This window comes from Cynoglossus semilaevis, chromosome 15, assembly GCF_000523025.1.
Source record: "Cynoglossus semilaevis isolate Cse_v1.0 chromosome 15, Cse_v1.0, whole genome shotgun sequence".
NCBI lineage: Eukaryota > Metazoa > Chordata > Actinopteri > Pleuronectiformes > Cynoglossidae > Cynoglossus > Cynoglossus semilaevis.
In genome coordinates this window covers 123,870-143,372 of record NC_024321.1, presented here as the reverse complement: position 1 = coordinate 143,372, position 19,503 = coordinate 123,870, and the positions used below count along the sequence as shown (strand labels likewise).

Below are 19,503 nucleotides of genomic sequence, written 5' to 3'. Positions count from 1 at the left end.
GATACTTAAACTCCTCCACCAGGCAGGACTTTCTCCGCAAACCGGAGGGTGCAAACCACCTTTTTCCGGTCGAGAACCATGGCCTCGGACTTAGAGGTGCTAATTCTCATCCCAGCGGTTTTACACCCGACTGCAAACCGCCCCAGTGCATGCTGCAGGTCCTGGCTCGAAGAAGCCAACAAGACCACATCATTAAAAAGCAGAGATGAAATCCGGTGGCAAACTCCCATGAACCCTCAAGCACCCTGTGGAGGGTATAGAGCTGGTCCAGTGTTCCACGACCAGGACGAAAACCGCATTGTTCCTCTTGAATCCGAGATTCGACTATCGGCCGGATTCTCCTCTCCAGTACCGTGGAATAGACTTTTCCCGGGAGGATGAAGAGTGTGATCCCCCAATAGTTGGAACACAGCCTGGCTCCCCAGTGACGTCAATCCGGGCGACGTGAACCTCTTTGATTTTGTTGTTTTCTTCATCAAGGGGGGGTTTGAACCGCTATTTGTCTGATCCGTCGCCTAGAACCTGTTTGCCTAGGGATACCCTACCAGGGGCATTAAGCACAACATAGCTCCTAGGCTCATTCGGATACTTGAATCCCTCCACCACGTTAAGGTTGCGGTTCAAGGAGGGGACAGTATAAAATACACACTAAAAAAAGCAATTTTATATTTCACCACAAGATAGCAGTAAACTTGTGGCTGAACTCTCTCGACCCCGTTTTGTGCCTGATCTGTTTTTTGCCCTTTTCTAAAATAGCAACCTGAAGTAGGAAAAGGAAAGTTGACAGCGAGGGCTGCCGTTTCCAGGACAAGTGGAAATCGGAATATTTTTTCACTGAGTTATGAAACAACTGTGTCTGCCTAATTTGCCAATAGACTGTGGCTATATTGAACTCCTTGAACACAGCCACTACCAGGCACTACCAGACAAAACATGCTAATTACGACAAGTTAACTGGGAAAGAACGCGGTGAAAAATTGAAGCAACTTGAAGCTGGTTTAACGGCACAGCAACACTTTTCATTGAGTCGAATGATTGCCAAGCACTGCAAACCTTTTACTGAGAGTGTATTTATTAAAGACTGTGATGAAAATGGTGGAGAACATTTGTCCTGAGAAAAAGCAACAGTTCGCCAATGTTTGCCCGGCTGTGTCACGGAGGATTGAAGAAGTTTCATCTGATATTAAGAGACAGTTGGAGGCAAAAGGAGTTGAGTTTTGTTGTATAGGAGATATTGAGATCTATATTGTTTCATGTTATTGCGCATTGATATTGATGATGTTACAGGTAATGAACGCATGCGCAATGGAAAGTAACGGTTGATGATAAGTTCTTTAGTAAAGCGAGCGACAAGCTCATATAAAAAAGCATCAACTGTGTCTGTGCATTATTGTGGCACATCTAAGGTTGAATGTGTGTGTATTGTGACAACATACACAACAATTGGCGACGAGGATCTAGAACCCAGATCTAGAATTTCTCTTCCCATCCGAACCATGATAAAATTATTTGTAGCCTCCTCCAAAGTTTCTAGCTTTGCTGCCCTTCCACCTGGTCTCCTGCACACACACAATGTCTACTCTTCTTCTCTCCATAACATCAGCTATTTCTTTACTTTTCCCTGTAATTGTACCTACATTCAGAGTTCCAAACTTCACACCAACACTTCTATCCTTTCTCTTTTCTCTTTTTCTCCTAACCAAACGCCCTCCTCTTCCTTTCTGTCTTCAACCAACAATAGCCCAATTTCCATCAGTACTCTGTAGGTCAACAGCACTGTTGGCAGTTGTTTTTGACCGGGGCCCCGACCGATCCGGTATGGAAAACATTTTAATTTGCATTACTTGATTTGGCAAAGTTTTTACACCGGATGCCCTTCCTGACACAACCTTCACCATTTATCCGGGCTGGTTTATAAAATCTCGTCCCTACTTTGCAGATTTTCCCTTTTCGCGGTGGGTCTTGCTGGTTTATAAAATCTCGCCCCTACTTTGCAGATTTTCCCTTTTCACGGTGGGTCTTGGAAGGCAACTACCACGATAGGTGAGGGATCACTGTACCATTGAGCGCCTGGTAATTTTTATTTATTTATGTATCTGTATCTGTACAAACCACTGTATGAGTTGCTGACACCAGCATCCTGCTTTCAATCCACTTATTTAATTAAAATAGATTATTAAAATGAGCTCCAATGCTGCCATCTAGTGATCGTTATCGTTGATAATGTTCTATTCATATGTTCTGAATGAGTTAACAGTTATATGTATAGGAGGAGGAGCTGTGGTTAGAGCGCGTGTGTGCATGAGGACGAGAGTACAGTGTGAGTGCAGGAAAAGGTGTTTTTGGAGAAGCTGGGTTAAGAGCAATAAATGAATTTACAATGAGTTACTGCAATTTTGTGTCAATAAAAGCTCTTCTGAGCACTGAGGCACCTGACTGGTCAGTTGCGGGTGTAGTAAACACACATCATCAATTTTTGGATTGTTGGGATCGGGATTTCCACTGTTATATTGCTCACTTAAGAAATTCCCTGCTATCACTGTGTTTTAGGAATCCACATATTATCACCGCACCCACTGCCTGATCTTGGACCTGTACCTGTCACGCCACCTCCCAGCAGCCTCACTCCTAGATCCACCTTCATTGCATACCTCCGCTCTGTAGGCAAACTGTTGTCCTGGGCATGTTGCAACGGCCTGAGGACGTTGAGGAAGAGCCACTCCAGAGTCTTCATCAGGTGAGATGAGAGTGCCACGGGTCGGAAGTCGTTCTGTTCACTTGGGAACTGGAACGATGCATGACATCTTCCAGATAGATGGCACTCACCCTAGTCATCAGCTGATGAGGGTGTGTGATAAGGGGGTATGTGAGATGGGAGGGGGTAATAAGGAAAGTAGGGGAGGGGGAAGAATGTGGGATAGGAGAAGGGAGGAAGAGAGGAAGAGAAGAGAAAAGGAGAGTTTTGGGGGGTGGGGGGTGTTGTGGGATAGATGAGTTGCAGGAGGGCAGGTTGGAGGTGATGTGGTGTTAGTGCCGGCAGAGAGGATTAGAGAGATTGTATTAGGCTCTAGAGTGCCAGGTTGGATGTGTTCTGCAGCACTGTGCCTGGGCTGGTGGGGCACGATGCAGCAAAAGAATTTCTGCCTGCAACAACTCCTGGACCTCCAGTGGATGATTCCACATGGGATCGCAACCAAGGCCTTTCTATCTGTTTTTAATAGTAGTGTGTTGTGAATAAGTGCCCATTCTGTGGTTTGACAGAAAACATTTTGCATGTTTTTACTGAGTGCAGGAAATTGGCAAAAACGTTGGCAAAAACGTTTTAACGTGTGTTTTGAACCTCTTTGGTGTCATTTCTACTGCCCCTGTTTCTATTTGCAGAAAGAGCAAAGTGTCAACTCCTAAATATTTTAACAGGTGAAGCTAAAATGTAAATTTTGCTGACCCGTAGGGACAAACTGCGGGGTGGGACGACCGTGACTGAGTTTTGCGTTCACAGGATCACAAGAAATATAGATGCGTTTGAACAACAGTTGGCTCATGATGACCTGTTGTGCTGAGTGTCTGGTAGTGAATTGTTCTTTTAAATAATTTCTAGACTAATTTAAGATTAAGTGTTTAACTGTTTGTCTGTTTTTTAACCAACTATAAATAAGATAAAAAACATCTATTTTTCTTTTCTTCTCCTATTTTCTTACAGCTCCACAGTCCTGTGTGTTGTGTTACCATAAACACATAATTAACTTAAAAAGCTTTTGATCACGCTAAAGTTGAGTAATATCTGCTGACTTAAATTTTAACATCTTGTGAGCTCACTTTACTGGAGACCAGACTTGAAGAAACTCACTCTCACTGACCCTAATTAGATTTTTGTTTGGAGATGGTTCTGCTCCAAGAGAGCCAATTACAGTTGGCTTTGCTGTTTACTCTTTTTTTCAAAACTCTCGTCTTTCTCTGCCCGTTGATTTACACTGTCAGCATAAACCAGAGAGCTTGGTGTTGTTCATGCCTTTGAAAACATAAACATTTTAACCTCCAATGGGAAAGAGATGGTGCACGGAGTACTCTCCCTCTCTCCCTCCCTCGTTCTAAGCGCAACCACACACACAAATTTCTGTTTTTTATATTAACCATTTCTTTCATATACATTCATGCACTAGCACTTTACAAGTGTTAGATGGTTCAGTGGTTTTCACATTTGGTTGGGTCTGCAGCAAGAAGCTGATAAGACACTAAAAGGCTTTCCCGAGCACACACAGTCACATAGCCCCACACATTTAAAGAGAATTTCCCCAAATTCTCTTCACACCAATTCTCTAACAACACCTCTACTCTCTGGAGACAATGGGAGATCTCCCAATCTACCTTCTCACAGGGAACCCCGGAGCCATCCATTCCTTTTGATCTACATGACCATCTGTGGTTGACTGGGCTTCATGGCTCCGTCTACTTCCCTTGTGATAACCCCCCCGCTCAGCAACAAAAGGTTCATAAACATGTCTTCCAACACTGCTGAATCATGGAACAGGCATAACATGATACAAGAACAATAATATGATTGGCCACAAGAGGCCTAGCCTCTCTCTTCCATTGGCCTACAAGATTTAAACACACTCCCGGGAAGTCGAAAACCACTCCCCCTACACAGGTATATAAGCGTAAACAACTAATGATACTTCTTGGGAAGTTATTCTTGAGAATTTATTCTTAGGAAGTTTTAGTTCTTGGATTTGCGTATTAACAACTGTTGTACAAGATTTCCTTGAATACTTCTCCAGTCGTTTATTTTGCCTTATTGTTGGACCTGTTTTGTTTGACGTTTTGCTATTAAAACTAATCGACCATCTACCGACTGCTTCCATTCCTTGCATTATGACACCTCGCACAGCAAGAATCTTTTGACTGGTACTGTGATCCCGGATCAAAATATAGCAAGAATCTTTCACAAGGTATTTATGCCTTAAATTCATAATTTAAGGTAAATATGCAGATGGAAGGGATATATGGTCCAATACGTCAACTAATTATAAACACTAATAACTAAAGAAATATCAATGGTCTTTAAAAGGTCAAAACTGTCACTCACTGTCACTATCACATGACTTGATTGAAAGTCATTCAGGGTGATGAATCCTAATGGAAGGTACTGAAGTACCTTTCCATTGTGCAAAATGATGAAATTAAATGGCACTTATGAATATAAATATTTCACCAACTAAGACACAGCCAGCAATGTTCAGTGGGGCTTCGAGATACAAGCTATCTGAAATACAAGTTTTCCAAGTTACGAGTAAGTACTTCTTGAAAGAAGCTCCCTCCCTAGCTTGGGTATTTTTCCCATTTTTATAACACTAATTATATTAAATAATTTACCAATTAATAGTGTTAATTCATAGTTTCTGGGAGGCTGTCTTTTAGCAATTTTGTCAGCAGTCACCTTGGAATAAAAAAATAAAACAAAAAAGGAAAAATGTTGTTCGTTTTTAAGGGGTTTATTGAAGAATTTATTGAAAGTTGTTATCCAAGCTTTAATGAAGCTCCGGGCCCAGGTCTTACTGAAAACAACGCAAGCGCTTTGTCTGTACGAAAGCGCCCGTTTGCAAGCTAGTGCAAGTTACATTTATAGTATGCTGGATACATTTGTGTGCATACAAGAATATGAGTGCAAGTTGGCTTCCAACTCAGAAACAGGGACTATGTGCATACAATTTTCAAGGTCTTACAGGAACCAAAGAAAAGATAATGAGTAGCATCTCCCATCACTGGCTAGCACACATAAAGTCAAGCTGGTTGTTTCAGTGTTTTCCACTGACTGTGAAAGTAAAGGTCAAATGGTGGATAATAGCACAGAATATAATTTTGCCATAACAGCCGGAACAAATTAATTGGTTTTTAGTAATTTTTTGTTTAGTTAGTTAATGGGGAAAATGCAATCGAGATGCGAGTGGATCGACATACGAGTTGTGGAGCAGATTACCAAATTAACGGTTACTGGATTAACGATTAATGGGGAACTCTTAAAAAAAGTCGCCCCTGCAGCAGAAAATAACTTGAGATTCTTGAGCATGAATATCTAAATATATATACAAAAAAATGGAACCTTTTTGACCACAGTGCCCCAATCGGGGCGGAGCTACGCCTGCTACCACCGACCCGGCAGCACAGGGGATCCCCATAAAACAGTCCCTGCATATGTCATGGTTATATTTGTAACCCCAAGTATTACAAAGGAAAACAGTGAATGCTGTGTAATAGGAAATGTAATAAATATGTTTAAGAGAATAAGAACAGATAAAAGTCATGAAATGGTTAATGATCTAAGCTCATTGTTGTGGGGGAGTAACGTAATGATAATATAAGGGTGAAAAAAAATGGTTAGAATTCATTGTAAATAATAATATATATTTATAGATATATAAATATATATATAAAAGTTTTGTATATATTTATATATATATATAAATATATATATATGCAGTTTATTTATTATTTTTTATTATTGTAAATGTCCATTGCTTATATATAATTATAATTATTATATAATTTTTTATCTTTAATTTTACTGTTGCTGTATGCGGGTTGCATTTTTTATAAATTCCGTTTCTATGTGTTGGGCTTCTTGTGCTTGAGTTGTTTGGGTGGAAAACAATGGTCAGTCACACCTGAAGTAGACATGGATTGGCTGTCATTGTGTTTGGGCTTGTTTAGCATAAACTGATCGGCTCCCATTGAGCTTGGGGAGGACAGAGTGAAGAGCGCTGAGGAGATGTGAAAATGGAGGACAGTGTGTCTGTCTAATGAACGGGAAATTTCAAAAACGTCCCGATGGCCCCGTCGATAAAGGTAGAGTGATATGCCTTTATTGTAAGAAGGAATTTGCTTACCACCGAAGCAGCTCAAGTTTAGCATACCACAGCAACGCAAAGCACCCAGTCGCAAGTACGGCCACAGCTAACGTTAGCAGTGAAGACGTTAGCAGGTTGCAGGCAGCACTTGAGACTAGTCTCAAATGCAGTGGAATGTAAATGGCTACAACTGCATCTGTTCATGTCTGTTAAAAACAACAAATGACTTTATAAAGCCATTCATAATTAATTAATCTCTCCATTTTTTAATCTATTGACAGCACTAATATATATATTTCTGTGTATATAAATATATATGTATATTTATATATATAAATATATAAAAGTTCTATATATAATATATATTGATATATAAATACATATATATGCAGTTTATTTATTATTTATTTTATTAGTGTAAATGTCCATTGCTTACTGTTGTGGCACTCACAGTTGTAAAAAAAAAAAATAGAATTGACCGTCTCAAAACCCGCCCCCAAACCGTCATCGTCCAATCATACATCCTGGCAATGAATTCTACGTAAACAATGTCTACATCAACAAATATACCTTTTCGTACCTCAAAAACATTGCCCAACTCCAACCTCAACTCGCTGACAAAGTTGCTCAACAACTTATCCACCCACACATTTCCCCCAGGTGGGATTACTGCAACGGAGTTCTGTGCAGAACTCCTAACAAAACCCTGGACCGGCTCCAATATGTCGAGAACTTTTCTGCCAGGGTCTTTAAATGCACCAGGCCCTGGCAGCACATCACCCCCACCCTTGTTCACCTCCACTAGCTTCCAGTTAAGTTTGGTCCTCACTTATAAGTCCCTCTGGCCCCCTCTCCAAACTGCCGAAATGGCAGCCTAAACAAACTAATTCACTTGGGGTCCAGAGTTCTATATGTGGCAGCATTGCGATACGTGCTCAGCTGCAGGTGTGGGAGGATAAGAGGGGTGCTGTGGGTGCATCACCTGACACAAGTGAGCACAATTTTAGTTATGATGCCAGTCCTTTATTAATAGGAGCCAGGACCAAGAGTGAAGAGAGGAGTGACAACAGAGCTACAAGACAGCAGACAGCAAGGACCCAAGCTATCTATAAAGAGACGTAATAACTAAAGGACTTGAAAAGATGTCTGTATCATTGTCTGTCTGGTGTCTATGGTGAAGCCACATATCACAACATCATGTCAAACAAAAATAAAGATAAAAGGCAATATTCAATTCATAAATGAATTATTTTAAGCCAGCTCACACCACATAAAAGGCAAAGCATAATTTAAAAGGAACTGGGAGCTGGCAAAAAACGTCTGTGTGGAAACAACCGCCATTAAACACAGTTACAAACATGGCACAGAGCACACAAGATGGAAATGATATTGAAGCACTCCAAAAAAAGATTAGAGCTACATTCAAAACCTTTGACTACAGCTCTGATGATACGGTCGACATCAGAGCTGTTGGCCAGATCTTCTATTTACTGGGCTGTATTCCCTCTCAGAAAGAAATAAAACAATTTGTTGCTGGGGTTAAAGATAAACACATGGACTATGTCCATCTGGAAGTGTTTCTCCCAGCCATGACCCAAGTTCTGCTCGAGAACAAGTTTCCCTCAATACCTGAGCATGCTTTACTTCAAGCCTTCCAGATACTGGACAGAGACAAGAAGGGATACCTGGATTCTAAAGAACTGACAGACTATATGACAAAGCAGGGGGATGTCTTGACTGAGGACGAAATGGCTGGAATGCTAAAACTCTTTGCTGAGAACAAGGACGAAAGACTTTATTATAAAGATGTGATAGACCAGTTTTATCCAGACTTCTGAAGACTATCGACTTTGAACTGTGTTCGCATTGGTATGCCGTTGCTATATACAGAAAATAAATGCACACACACACACAATCCCGATGAGTGGGTGAGTGTGAGTCAGTCAGTCAGTCTCTCTCTCTCTCTCTCTTGCTCTCTCCAGCTTCAGGTAAATGCTGGCGAGCAGCATCTCCCTAATGATCTGGGGAGGGATATAAGAAAAATGCAGATTTCAACACCCCAGAGAAATTAATTTGGTTTTCCACATCCTCATAGATCATAAAATTATTGTGTTGGCAAAATGAAGCATGACTGAAAAATAAGAAGTAGGAAAGAAAAGCTGACAAATCCGGAATAAATATGCACAAACTAAAAAAAATAAAAAAAATACGTACATTACTTAAACAGATACTAGGGCTCCCTTTATTCTCATTACTAAAACAGATACTAGGGCTCCCTTTATTCTTGTAGGTCTTGTGGTAGTCTTTAACTAAGGAGCTATGATTTCAGATCTTTTTTACCCTTTAGGCAGACCCTTGCATGCTGCTCCACAATTAGGAATACTTTTAAAACCACCATTGTTAAGCTCTTTCATTAGACATCAGAGTTAGAAACATTTTTGAGCAACAACAAATATTTCACATTGGAAAAATCTCACGGCTAAACACCAGACAAAATTGTCACAAAACGTACTGTATGTTTGTAATAAATATAATATCTTTGAGATTATGTTTTCTCACAAATCACTTACCCTGTTTATTTGTAAAGAACACTGATGTACTCACATGAATGAATAAAAGAAAGATGCACACAAAGATAAAAGCACAGAAATCATGATCATTCTTTGTGGGTGCATCTGTCCTTTACCTCTGACTCAATTCTCATCTATGTTCCAACATCATGGACTTTTTTTTAGCAAGGCAGGTGCATGAACAGACTGTGTACCCGTCTATGTTCTACCTCAAACATTTATTAATTCAGTGACTCTGAAATGGATTCAGATATCAAAATATCGTGTTGAAAACGAAAGCCTTGAATGGAGATTGAGGTTTGAAATCCTAAAACAGTAGGTCTGTGGAGTTACTGTTTAAGTGCTTTAAACTCTCTAGTGTAAAATAAATAAATTATACTTAGAGCAGAGGAGACTATGGTAAGAGAGGTGAAGAACAGAGTGCGGGCAGGATGGAACAGCTGGAGAAAAGGTGTCAGGAGTGATGTGTGATAAAAGAGTGTCAGCTAAGGTGAAGGGAAAGGTTTACAGGACAGTGGTGAGACCAGCCATGATGTATGGTTTAGAGACAGCAATAGCAATAGGCAGAAGACGAGAGGCAGAGCTAGAGATGGCAGAGGTTTATATGCGAAGGTTCTCTTTAGGAGTGACAAGGTTGGACAGGATTAGGAATGAGGTCATTAGAGGGACAACACAGACAGGAAGGTTTGGAGAAAAAGCTAGAGAAGCCAGATTGAGATGGTTTGGACACGTGCAGAGGAGGGACAGTGGTTACATTGGTAGAAGAATGTTAGAGATGGCGCTACCAGGTAGGAGACAAAGAGGAGATATATGGATGCAGTGAGGGAGGACATGCAGATAGTTGGAGTCAGAGGAGAAGATGCAGAGAACAGGGCAATATGGAAATCAATGATTCGCTGTGGCAACCCCTGAAAAAAGGGACATAGCCGAAAGAAAAAGAAGACACTTACACGAACACAAACATATACACAGGAACATATTTGTTCTACAAAGAACATTTCTTTTATACAAATGGATAGAGCACCCTTCTTGTGTCTAAGCAATTCATATTTACTCTAAACAAATTAGAGTATAGAGATGAGCGCTGCACGGATTTAATTTTGACCTTTAAACGTCCCCCTGTGGTGAGGCACAGTGCTGCCTGCCTCTCCTGCTGACTTTTCTCTGCACCTTCATGTAAGATCAGCAGGGACCAATCTCTCACACATACATATACACAGGAACATATTTGTTCTACAAAGAACGTCTCTTTTATACAAATGGATAGAGCACACTTCTTGTGTCTAAGTAATTTATATTTACTGTAAACAAATTAGAGTATAGAGGGTCCCCAAGCCTAGACAGAGTCATGCTATAGAACGAATATTTCTGTAAAGTTCATATTGGCGATATGCTGAGGAACAGAAACGGGCGCGTGTCATGCGACCCAGTTTGTATTGGATCGCGCAGTGAGATATGAGGCACAGTTCTCTACTGGCCTCAATTGGGATTTCTGCTCTGTATTTGATCGCGAAATACTCAAATTCAGCGATTTTTACTAATCAAATGTCAAAAATGTGTAGAGTCATACTGAAAATGCATCTTTAACACAGATTAGTGGAGAATATTAATATTAATTTGTTATTTTTGTTTTTTATGTACTCCCCGCACGTCACTAGTTGACAACGTAGTAGAAGCATCTGCCGTCGAGATGTGCTTCATTAAATTGGAGTTGTTTACATCGGACGTGGACAAACTTTTTACTCTGGGACATAATGTTCACTGAACATGTACATTTTTACCTTTTACCTCGACGAGTTTAAAGTAGTGTCTGTATTCGCCATCTCTGAAAGTTTGTGTGTGTGTGTGCTGCTGCTGTGTGCTGGTGTAATTACATTTGGGCTGCAAGATCATACCAAATGTCTATTAGAGCTGGGATGCCATTATATAGCCGCTATATACTGGCAGGATTTGTAGTATTAGCGATGTATGTAATATTATAGCACAAACATTTTTGGTTGTTTTGTTGGCCTGTGAAAATAGATTTACATTAAAAAGGAAAAAGTTTGTTTCCACATGAAAAAATTCATTACATATCTGGAGAGAAGGGAAAACACATACATTTCCAGTCAATTTTTCAATAAACATTGAGTTTGGCCTGTGACTTCATTCCACTGCGAATTTGAGTTTGACAACCCTGTTATAAGGTATCAGGATTAGGTCAAACTCCAACAAAGTCCTTTGTCTTGAGGAAACCCCACGGTGTGATCTCTCTCTCTCTCTCTCTCTCCAACACACCAAACCATGTATTTAACAGCTTTTATTCACATAAATAGTGTTATAGTAAATTTGATTACTTTTTGTAAACTGTGTTTGACTGTATTGCAGCTATACTCATTAAAGCCATCCAATTTCAATTCAACATTTCTGTTTCAACTGTGGTATCCCACAGGTAACATCCATGTAATTTGATTTATGTTTACCCATCTGAACTAACTGCTCAATCAAGACATTTTTGTATCTTCTTTTTCTTTCGGCTTTGTTCCTTTAAGACATTTTTGTATGGTCTTTACAAATTGTGATTTCCTCGATAAGTTCCATGAGCGGCAATAATGACTATCTGTCTGTTTGTGAACAGGGCTGATCAAAGCCTGCATGAAAACCCTAAGCAGACTTTTCTTTGGGGACCATGAATGCCTATGCATCAGGTGCTTGTTTATTTGATAGGGTAAGTTGTGAAAGTTAAGCACTGATCATCACCTGTTATGAATTGTTTAATACAACCTAGGAGAGATGACCGAGAAGCAGACAACTAAGAGAACAATGGTAAGTAACAAGGTTTAGTTTCTTCACAGGTAAAAGTGCAAAAAGTCTCTGGGAGGTGAAGGTTTCAAGATCCAGTAAGAGTGTGCTATGACTCTATGTGGCTAATCTCCATGTGATGCAAGGTTCTCTATTCACAAGTGGCAGCGGTGGCAAAATCCTAGGTGAAAAAACTCCAAAAAGGACCAGGATGAAAGCCAAAAACTAGAAGCAAAAAAACCCACCAGAATCAAAAGCCAAAAACTAGAAGCAAAAAAACCCCAAAAGGACAGGAATTCCTTTGAAGTACAAGAACATCCAACAAGTTAGTCAAATGACAGGGGCGTTACCACTAGCAGAGTAAGACGCTCTGGCACTGAATTAGTGTGAAGTTAGAGCTTAAATATTGTCCTTCCTCAATTGGAGGCCACGCCCTCCAGTTATCTGGCTCATTAGTTCCAGATTCAGTGCAGCTTTAACAAGAAGAAAACAGCAGAAAAAACTCAAGCCATGCCAAAAAAAAGAAGAAGAAAAAAAAAAAAAAAACAACACCACATCAGCATTGTCTGAAGTTGCATTTACTACATGTTTACAAAACATTCAGAGCGATGTTTATGTGTGTAATGGTGACTTATTTCAATGTAAGAAAAAATATCAATACCAACACGGCATTTGCAGTGAAGAAGTTAGTGTAATATTTGTTTTTAAAACTTGAAACACACGCAATCTCCTGCAAAATAAACCCAATTCCATTTGCATTGGGTCTTGTATAACATAAACTGTTAAAAAATAAATCAATGTACTTGTTATTAATAATTAAATGGCACAAAATGAACACAACAATCTTCAACATGAGTTTACAAATGAATCATTATTTTACTCTAATAGTAGTCTAACTGTAATAGTGGACATATACCTATTTATATCTTGCTGTTTTTCTCCTCCTTCTGTCTCCTCGTTTTTCCCTTCTCCACCCTAGAGGAACAAATCATTTTTTGGGCCAATGCTTTGTTATTGCGGTCCAGCTCTTTCTTTCACTTCTCGCTTTCAGTTCTCAGTCAGTTGCAACAAATGTAATCTGTTTTGCAATGTGTTTTTTTTTTGTTTGTTTGTTTGTTTGTTTTGTTTGTTTGACGTCAAATTTGGTCCGTCATCAGATTGAAATGTGTGTATTTCCAGTTTTATACCACAGTGTTACCTATATATTTATATATATATATCTATTTATACATATATATTTTATATCTATATATAGACATAGTCTTATTTATATATATACACACATACTGTACATAAATATTACAAATAAATTCAAAAAAGTAAGTTGTTGATTTAGCTCATAGAAATCACAAACATAGTTAAAATTTAAGATCATTTTTTAATCTCTGCTTCAAAGGAGGTTATCGCACAGGCCCGGCCTCTAATGCCCAGCACAATGCCCGGCTTGCACAAAGCCACAAAGACTCCCTCTTGCTCTTCGGAGACCTCTGGAAACAGGTCACCCGGGGTAAGCCCCACCCACCCCCTGTAGCAACCACAAGACAGACACTCTACTACACCCCTCCACCAACCACCACCCTCGGACACAGGGCTCTGCCACTGCCCATGCCATCATTTCTTAATACAAAAAAAAAAAAGTTCTGTTGTTCACTGCATCTGGAAAATGCCCATATGGAACGTCACATGGCATGCCTTGCCTGACTTCAAGAGGGCTCAGATTAAATCTCTCTGAAAATATCAAAAAAAAGGTTGGCTCAACAACCATTTATAGAATATTAAAGTGCAAATATCTTTATGTATGTGCTCAAGGGTGCCGAGTAACAACACTGATACTTCTTTATGTTGGGTTTCAATAAAGGTGCAATGAGTTGGAAAGCAGACTTATAAAGACGGCCTGTGGGAAATAGTGCAAACATCACTGTGAGGACACTAAGTTATTTTATTTTATTGCTAGTTATTGGACAGCTGTTTCCAACAAAAATGAATAATATTTTGTATCACACATTAGACAATATATTAATAAAACTACAGACAAATACATTAAGCTGCCCTTATGAACCTTATGCTTTGCAAACGTCAATGTCCCCCGAAAAGCCTAGGTAAAATAGTAACATCCATTTTTACAGATGAATCGTGCATAATGGAATTTCCCAGAATGAGGCAAAAACAATACATACTTGCTGCCACAAAAGTTAATTGAAAAAACTTGTAGAACATGGTCGTAGAACATTTGCCTTTCAAACGCGATTCCGCCTTTTATCTACCGATGGTGGTTCAGTGATGTCATGAGGAAGAATAGCATATTTGTAAAAGAAGTAGGAGCAGCTTTTATTATACACCAGCCATGTCTAATGAAACAGCTTCTATCGATAAGTTACAGACGGCACAAGGCTTTACTGTGCAGGCCAACATGAAGGGTTATGTGGTGGTCGGTCCCCCATCTGCAGGTTCATTCAGGGAACGCCCCTATGAACCAACCACTTTTCGCAAAGTGTATGAGCGTGGGCTCCTTCCAGTGATGGTGTCACATGGGGGCATTCGTAATCACATAATATGGAGAGTAGATATGAAGTGGCTGGACTACAACTATTATCTTCCTCTCTTTTTTGATGGCTTACGTGAGACTGATCATCCCTATGAGCTTTTCGCCCGCCAAGGTGTCCATGACCTGCTTGATCATGGGGCAGAAAAAATCTTGCCCACCATTCCTTGGCTTATCATTCCTATTAAGAAAGCCCTGAACACAAGGAATCTACAAGTGATCAGCACTACCCTTAAAGTCCTGCAGCACCTGGTCATGTCTGCAGACATGGTAGGAAAAGCGCTGGTACCATACTTCAAAAACATTCTGCCTATTTTCAACCTATTTAAGAACAAAAACATCATTACTGGTGATGGCATTGACTACAGCCAGAGGAAGGGACAAAATATTGGTGACTTGATACAAGAGACTCTGGAGATAATGGAGCGCTTTGGTGGAAAAGATGCCTTCGTCAACATCAAAAATATGGTGCCCACCTATGAGTCCTGCCTGAGCCAATGAGGGAGTAGCAATGACACTTTCTCTCCTTGATCCTCGTTCCCATTTCTGGATCTTTGCTCTTCTGGGTTTTTTTAGCCTTGCAATACAGGTCTGATAAAAATGCTAAGCAACTGAACAGACTCCAAATTGGAGCAGGTAGAACAAGAAAGACTAGCAAGGAGCACAATGTACACATTACATTCTACTACTGGACACCTGAGTAAACATTCAGTGTGGACCACTCCAATGAAAGTAGATTACATTTGGACTGACGCAAATATATTTAGAAGAATACAAGTGGAAATAACAGGACTAAAACAGTGAAGATACAAGATTTGTTTTTTAAAGTATGTCATTGAAAAAGACCATAGTAGACTCAAAGGATGACTTAAATGATCTTGAGGACAAACAGACTCACTTATATAATAATGGTGGATTCATTAAATGTAAAAGAAAAGCTGTTGCACATATCCTACCAGTGTGCCGTACCTGAATAAGAGTAGTTTTAATATTAAAGGCACACTGTATTCTCCAATCTGCAAAAAAAACCACACCCCTAAACTTAACATTCTTGCATGTACAAATATCTCATCGTCAAATAATGAAAGCATACCTGATTTATTTGAAATATAGATTTAAGTAGAAAATCAGCACTCAAAATGAAAAGCATGTACACATATTTCTACTCCAAAAGTACTTATTGTGATTTCTATCTCTCAGTAATGATGTTTTTCTAAGGGTATGAACACAAAAGAACGTGTTTTTCTTTCATACACATTTCCACTGCTCCCTCATTGTGGAACATAGGTTCAAATATTTGTTCACAAACGCCATAAAATGTATTAAATAGTACATGTTATACATTACACTTGGATAGCTACTATAACTGTTATTTTTGTATCACTGTTTTGATGTTATGATTACTCAAGAGTCATTTATGTTACAGTCAACAAAACACAAGTTAGGACAATATTGCTGTATTGCAAGGTAAAGGTAGATTGTGTCATGCATGCCAAAAGAATGTGGTCAGATTCTATCCAGGAGTATTTACGGCTAGCTTAGCGTGGATAAATTCTTGTTACCCTCTCGGAGTAATAACGATCATCAATGAGTTCAACATTTAAAATGTCGCTTATCAAGCTTAAATTTGGTATGCAGCTCACGTTCAGTGTAGCAACAATCTGACTACTGCCTGTTTGCTAGATGACTAGTAAACACATTAAAAAAAATCAAAACTATTATTTAAATGAATAAGTTGCTAAGCTACCATAACCCGCAAGTTTAATACTGCTTCTACTGTAATTGCTGTGCAACATTTGTGAGGCGGGTAATAATTGGCATTATCATTGTCATTAACTATTTGTGTCAGGACCAGCCCGTTAAGAGAGAGGATTTAATATATTGTATATTAAGTATGGTACACACTAGATGATATTTACACGTGTTAACATTTTGTATTTGTTATACTGTATAAATCATAAAGTATTATCTGTCCATTCAAGTTGTACTCAAATAAAGTAATGATTATTGGGTAGCTGATGAGTATTGAGGTGGCACTAACTTTAAATCACATGAAGCAATGTGGATGGCAGACTATTGAATATCAACATTTACTGTCAAGTCACATAACTACTCAAGCCAAAAGAGTAATGGGAGGGCTTATGGGATATAGAAGACTAGAGACAAGTAGAGAGAAGTATTTAAGGCCCTGCCGCCAGGGAGTTCTGTATTCGTCTTTTCTGGCCCTTAACAGAGCAATACGGGCCCGGGACCACGTTCTTCTGCACTGCCAAATAAAAGAGGGACAGGTGACCTCCCTTTCCAATGAAAGGACTCCCACATAAGATGTTCAGACCAGGCAGAAGGGTGTTCAGAAGTGATGTAGCGCATGGTCGCCCTCTCGGTATGCCCATTAGACTGAGGGTGGATCCCGAGGAAGACTTACTGTGGCCCCAATCAGTGAACAGAATTCCCTCCAGAACACTTAAGTGAACTTGGACGACATTGAGAGGAAGACCACGAATCTTGAACACATGGAAAAGAATGTGTCTTCTTGGCAGAAGGGGGCTTAGGCAAAGCAACATCAGCATCTTGCTGAACCTGTCCACAAAGATCAAATGATGACTATCCTTCATCAAAGATGGCCACCAGAACCATCGCAGCACCAGTCAAGGCAAAATTGGCCCAAAATGCTGCCTCGACTCTTTGCTCAATGTCCCAGGTAAAAGGAGCTAGTAGGCAAGCCGGTGGCAAAATGGTGTCCCGAACCCTGTGCCTGTAATCTGCCGGGAGAGAGTGTCCGGTTTGCTGTTGCTTGATCCTGCCCGATAAGATGAGAGAAAACAGAATCTTGTGAAGATGACCCACTTCGCCTGGCGTGAATTCGGGCTCTGAGTTGATTGCAAGTACTCCGGGTTCTTGTGATCCGTCCAGACTATGTACAGCTTCTTGGCCACCTCAAGCCAGTGACGCCACAGGCTGCATAAGCGTCAAGGCTCACCCTTTGACATCCAACTGGCTGATGCTGCCTTCCAGACCCTGAAGGATTGATTCACCTCATTGCGCATCCTCCAGATGCTTGACCCTGAACGCCAGTTTCGTATTCACACGGCACAAACAATCAATGTTCAGCAATGTTCCTTTGAAAAGATGTTTGCAATGTGGAAAATCAACAAGGAAAAGGTGCATGTAGTTGTAAGGGACTATGTGTGCAACATGGCTAAAGCTTTGTTGGAGTTTAGTGTGCTCAGGACTGAGGATGTCTGTATCTCAAAAGTGGCTCTTTGGCCCATAGGCAATGTCTCTGTCATTGGTGTGGAAGCCGAGGGTTCATCTCCTGGGCAAGTTCGAATCCCGGTTAGGGCGGTTGGTACCTTCCAGTGGACTCACCACCCGCAGCAAGGTTTAGGTCGGGTTGGTACAGTGCAATGTGATTTGGGTGGCGACTGTTGCCCCCGTGACCCGGTAACGGAAAAGCGGATGAAAATGGATGAAGTCTATTGACTTGGGTTGCGAATGTTTGAGACTTTTAAAATATGGGTCCCCAGAAAAAAAAGTTTGGGAAACACTAGTATAGGAAATGTAATTTTTTTTTGACAATTTGTGAGCAAGTTAGATTTGTCCTAGTTGTAATGGACATTGTCAGGATTATGATTTGAACTAGCGTCCTTATTTTGGCCAGAGAATGTCAATTTGTGGAATGGCTATAGGGGGACATCACAATAATGTGTGGAAAAAAATGCCTGGATATAATAGTATGGGTTGATATTGGTTGATAAGTGTTGGGATCTGCTTATGGTAGATATCGTTTCCCAAACGTTTTCTGGGGAGCCTTATTTCAAAAGTTACAAAACTTAGCGACCCAAGTCAATAGACAGTATTTGTCTTTGGGAAATAATGGCTTATGGGATATTGACAAAACATTAATATTGGACGTTCCTAGTAAGAACTGGCAGTCTTTCTATGTGTATTGAAAATAAGAAAATACAAATGCAGAGACAACAGATAACATTCACCTCTGTTGTTTCTCTTTATTTGATTGACCTGGCTTTGAACCTCTCCTGCACGCTGCACTGTGGAGGATGGAACCATTACGGAACCGTTACGGATTCCCATCTAAATTAAGCACATTGAAAATGTTCATTTAGACCTTTAGCAAACAGCAGCGCATCATGATTAAAAATTTACAATAGCACCTCTGCATTTAGTTATTCCAAAGCCTTTTTATTAAGTTATATGGAATTGAAACAGTAGATGTGTGTTTTAATCTCAGTACGCCAACTGTTCTTAATGAAATGAAAACCTTATAGGTCCAAATGAATTTAAGCACAAACAGAAGAAAAGCACAACTTGCTGCTGCGGTATATTACTGCGACCACGTTGCACTGCAAGAAAAGATCCTCTGAGAGTAACATTTTTTTTTGTAATGCTCGCCTAGTACGACAGTGCTTTGTCCTCAAACATAAATAGTTTCACTTTCAGCACGTTTTGTGAGAGAGGAGGGAACAGAGATTGCATGTTTAAGTTGAACATAGAGTATACTAATCATACTATCCATGTTCGTTTGAATTGCACTGCAGTTTGTTACAAGTACACTAACACATTTTTGATATTTATTTTATTCATTATTTGCATTTATATCGTTGGTGAGTGGTAAAATACATCAAAGGCAGCATATTTCTTTGAATGAGAAAGCATTTTATTTCAGTCAATTATTTTCTGTCATGCCCGCCCTTGGGGACAGAAATGTTTTCACAACCCCCCCCCCCCCCCCCCCCCCCCCCCC

The 19,503-nt window shown here is 39.9% G+C and overlaps 2 pseudogenes; both read left to right on the top strand.

Annotated features, from left to right (window-relative positions):
- The first annotated feature begins 8,150 nt into the window (after positions 1-8,150).
- On the top strand, positions 8,151-9,043 carry LOC103390510 (dynein regulatory complex protein 8 pseudogene; annotated as a pseudogene).
- Positions 9,044-14,523: 5,480 nt separating this feature from the next.
- Positions 14,524-15,757, top strand: LOC103390521 (parkin coregulated gene protein homolog pseudogene; annotated as a pseudogene).
- The last annotated feature ends 3,746 nt before the right edge of the window (positions 15,758-19,503 follow it).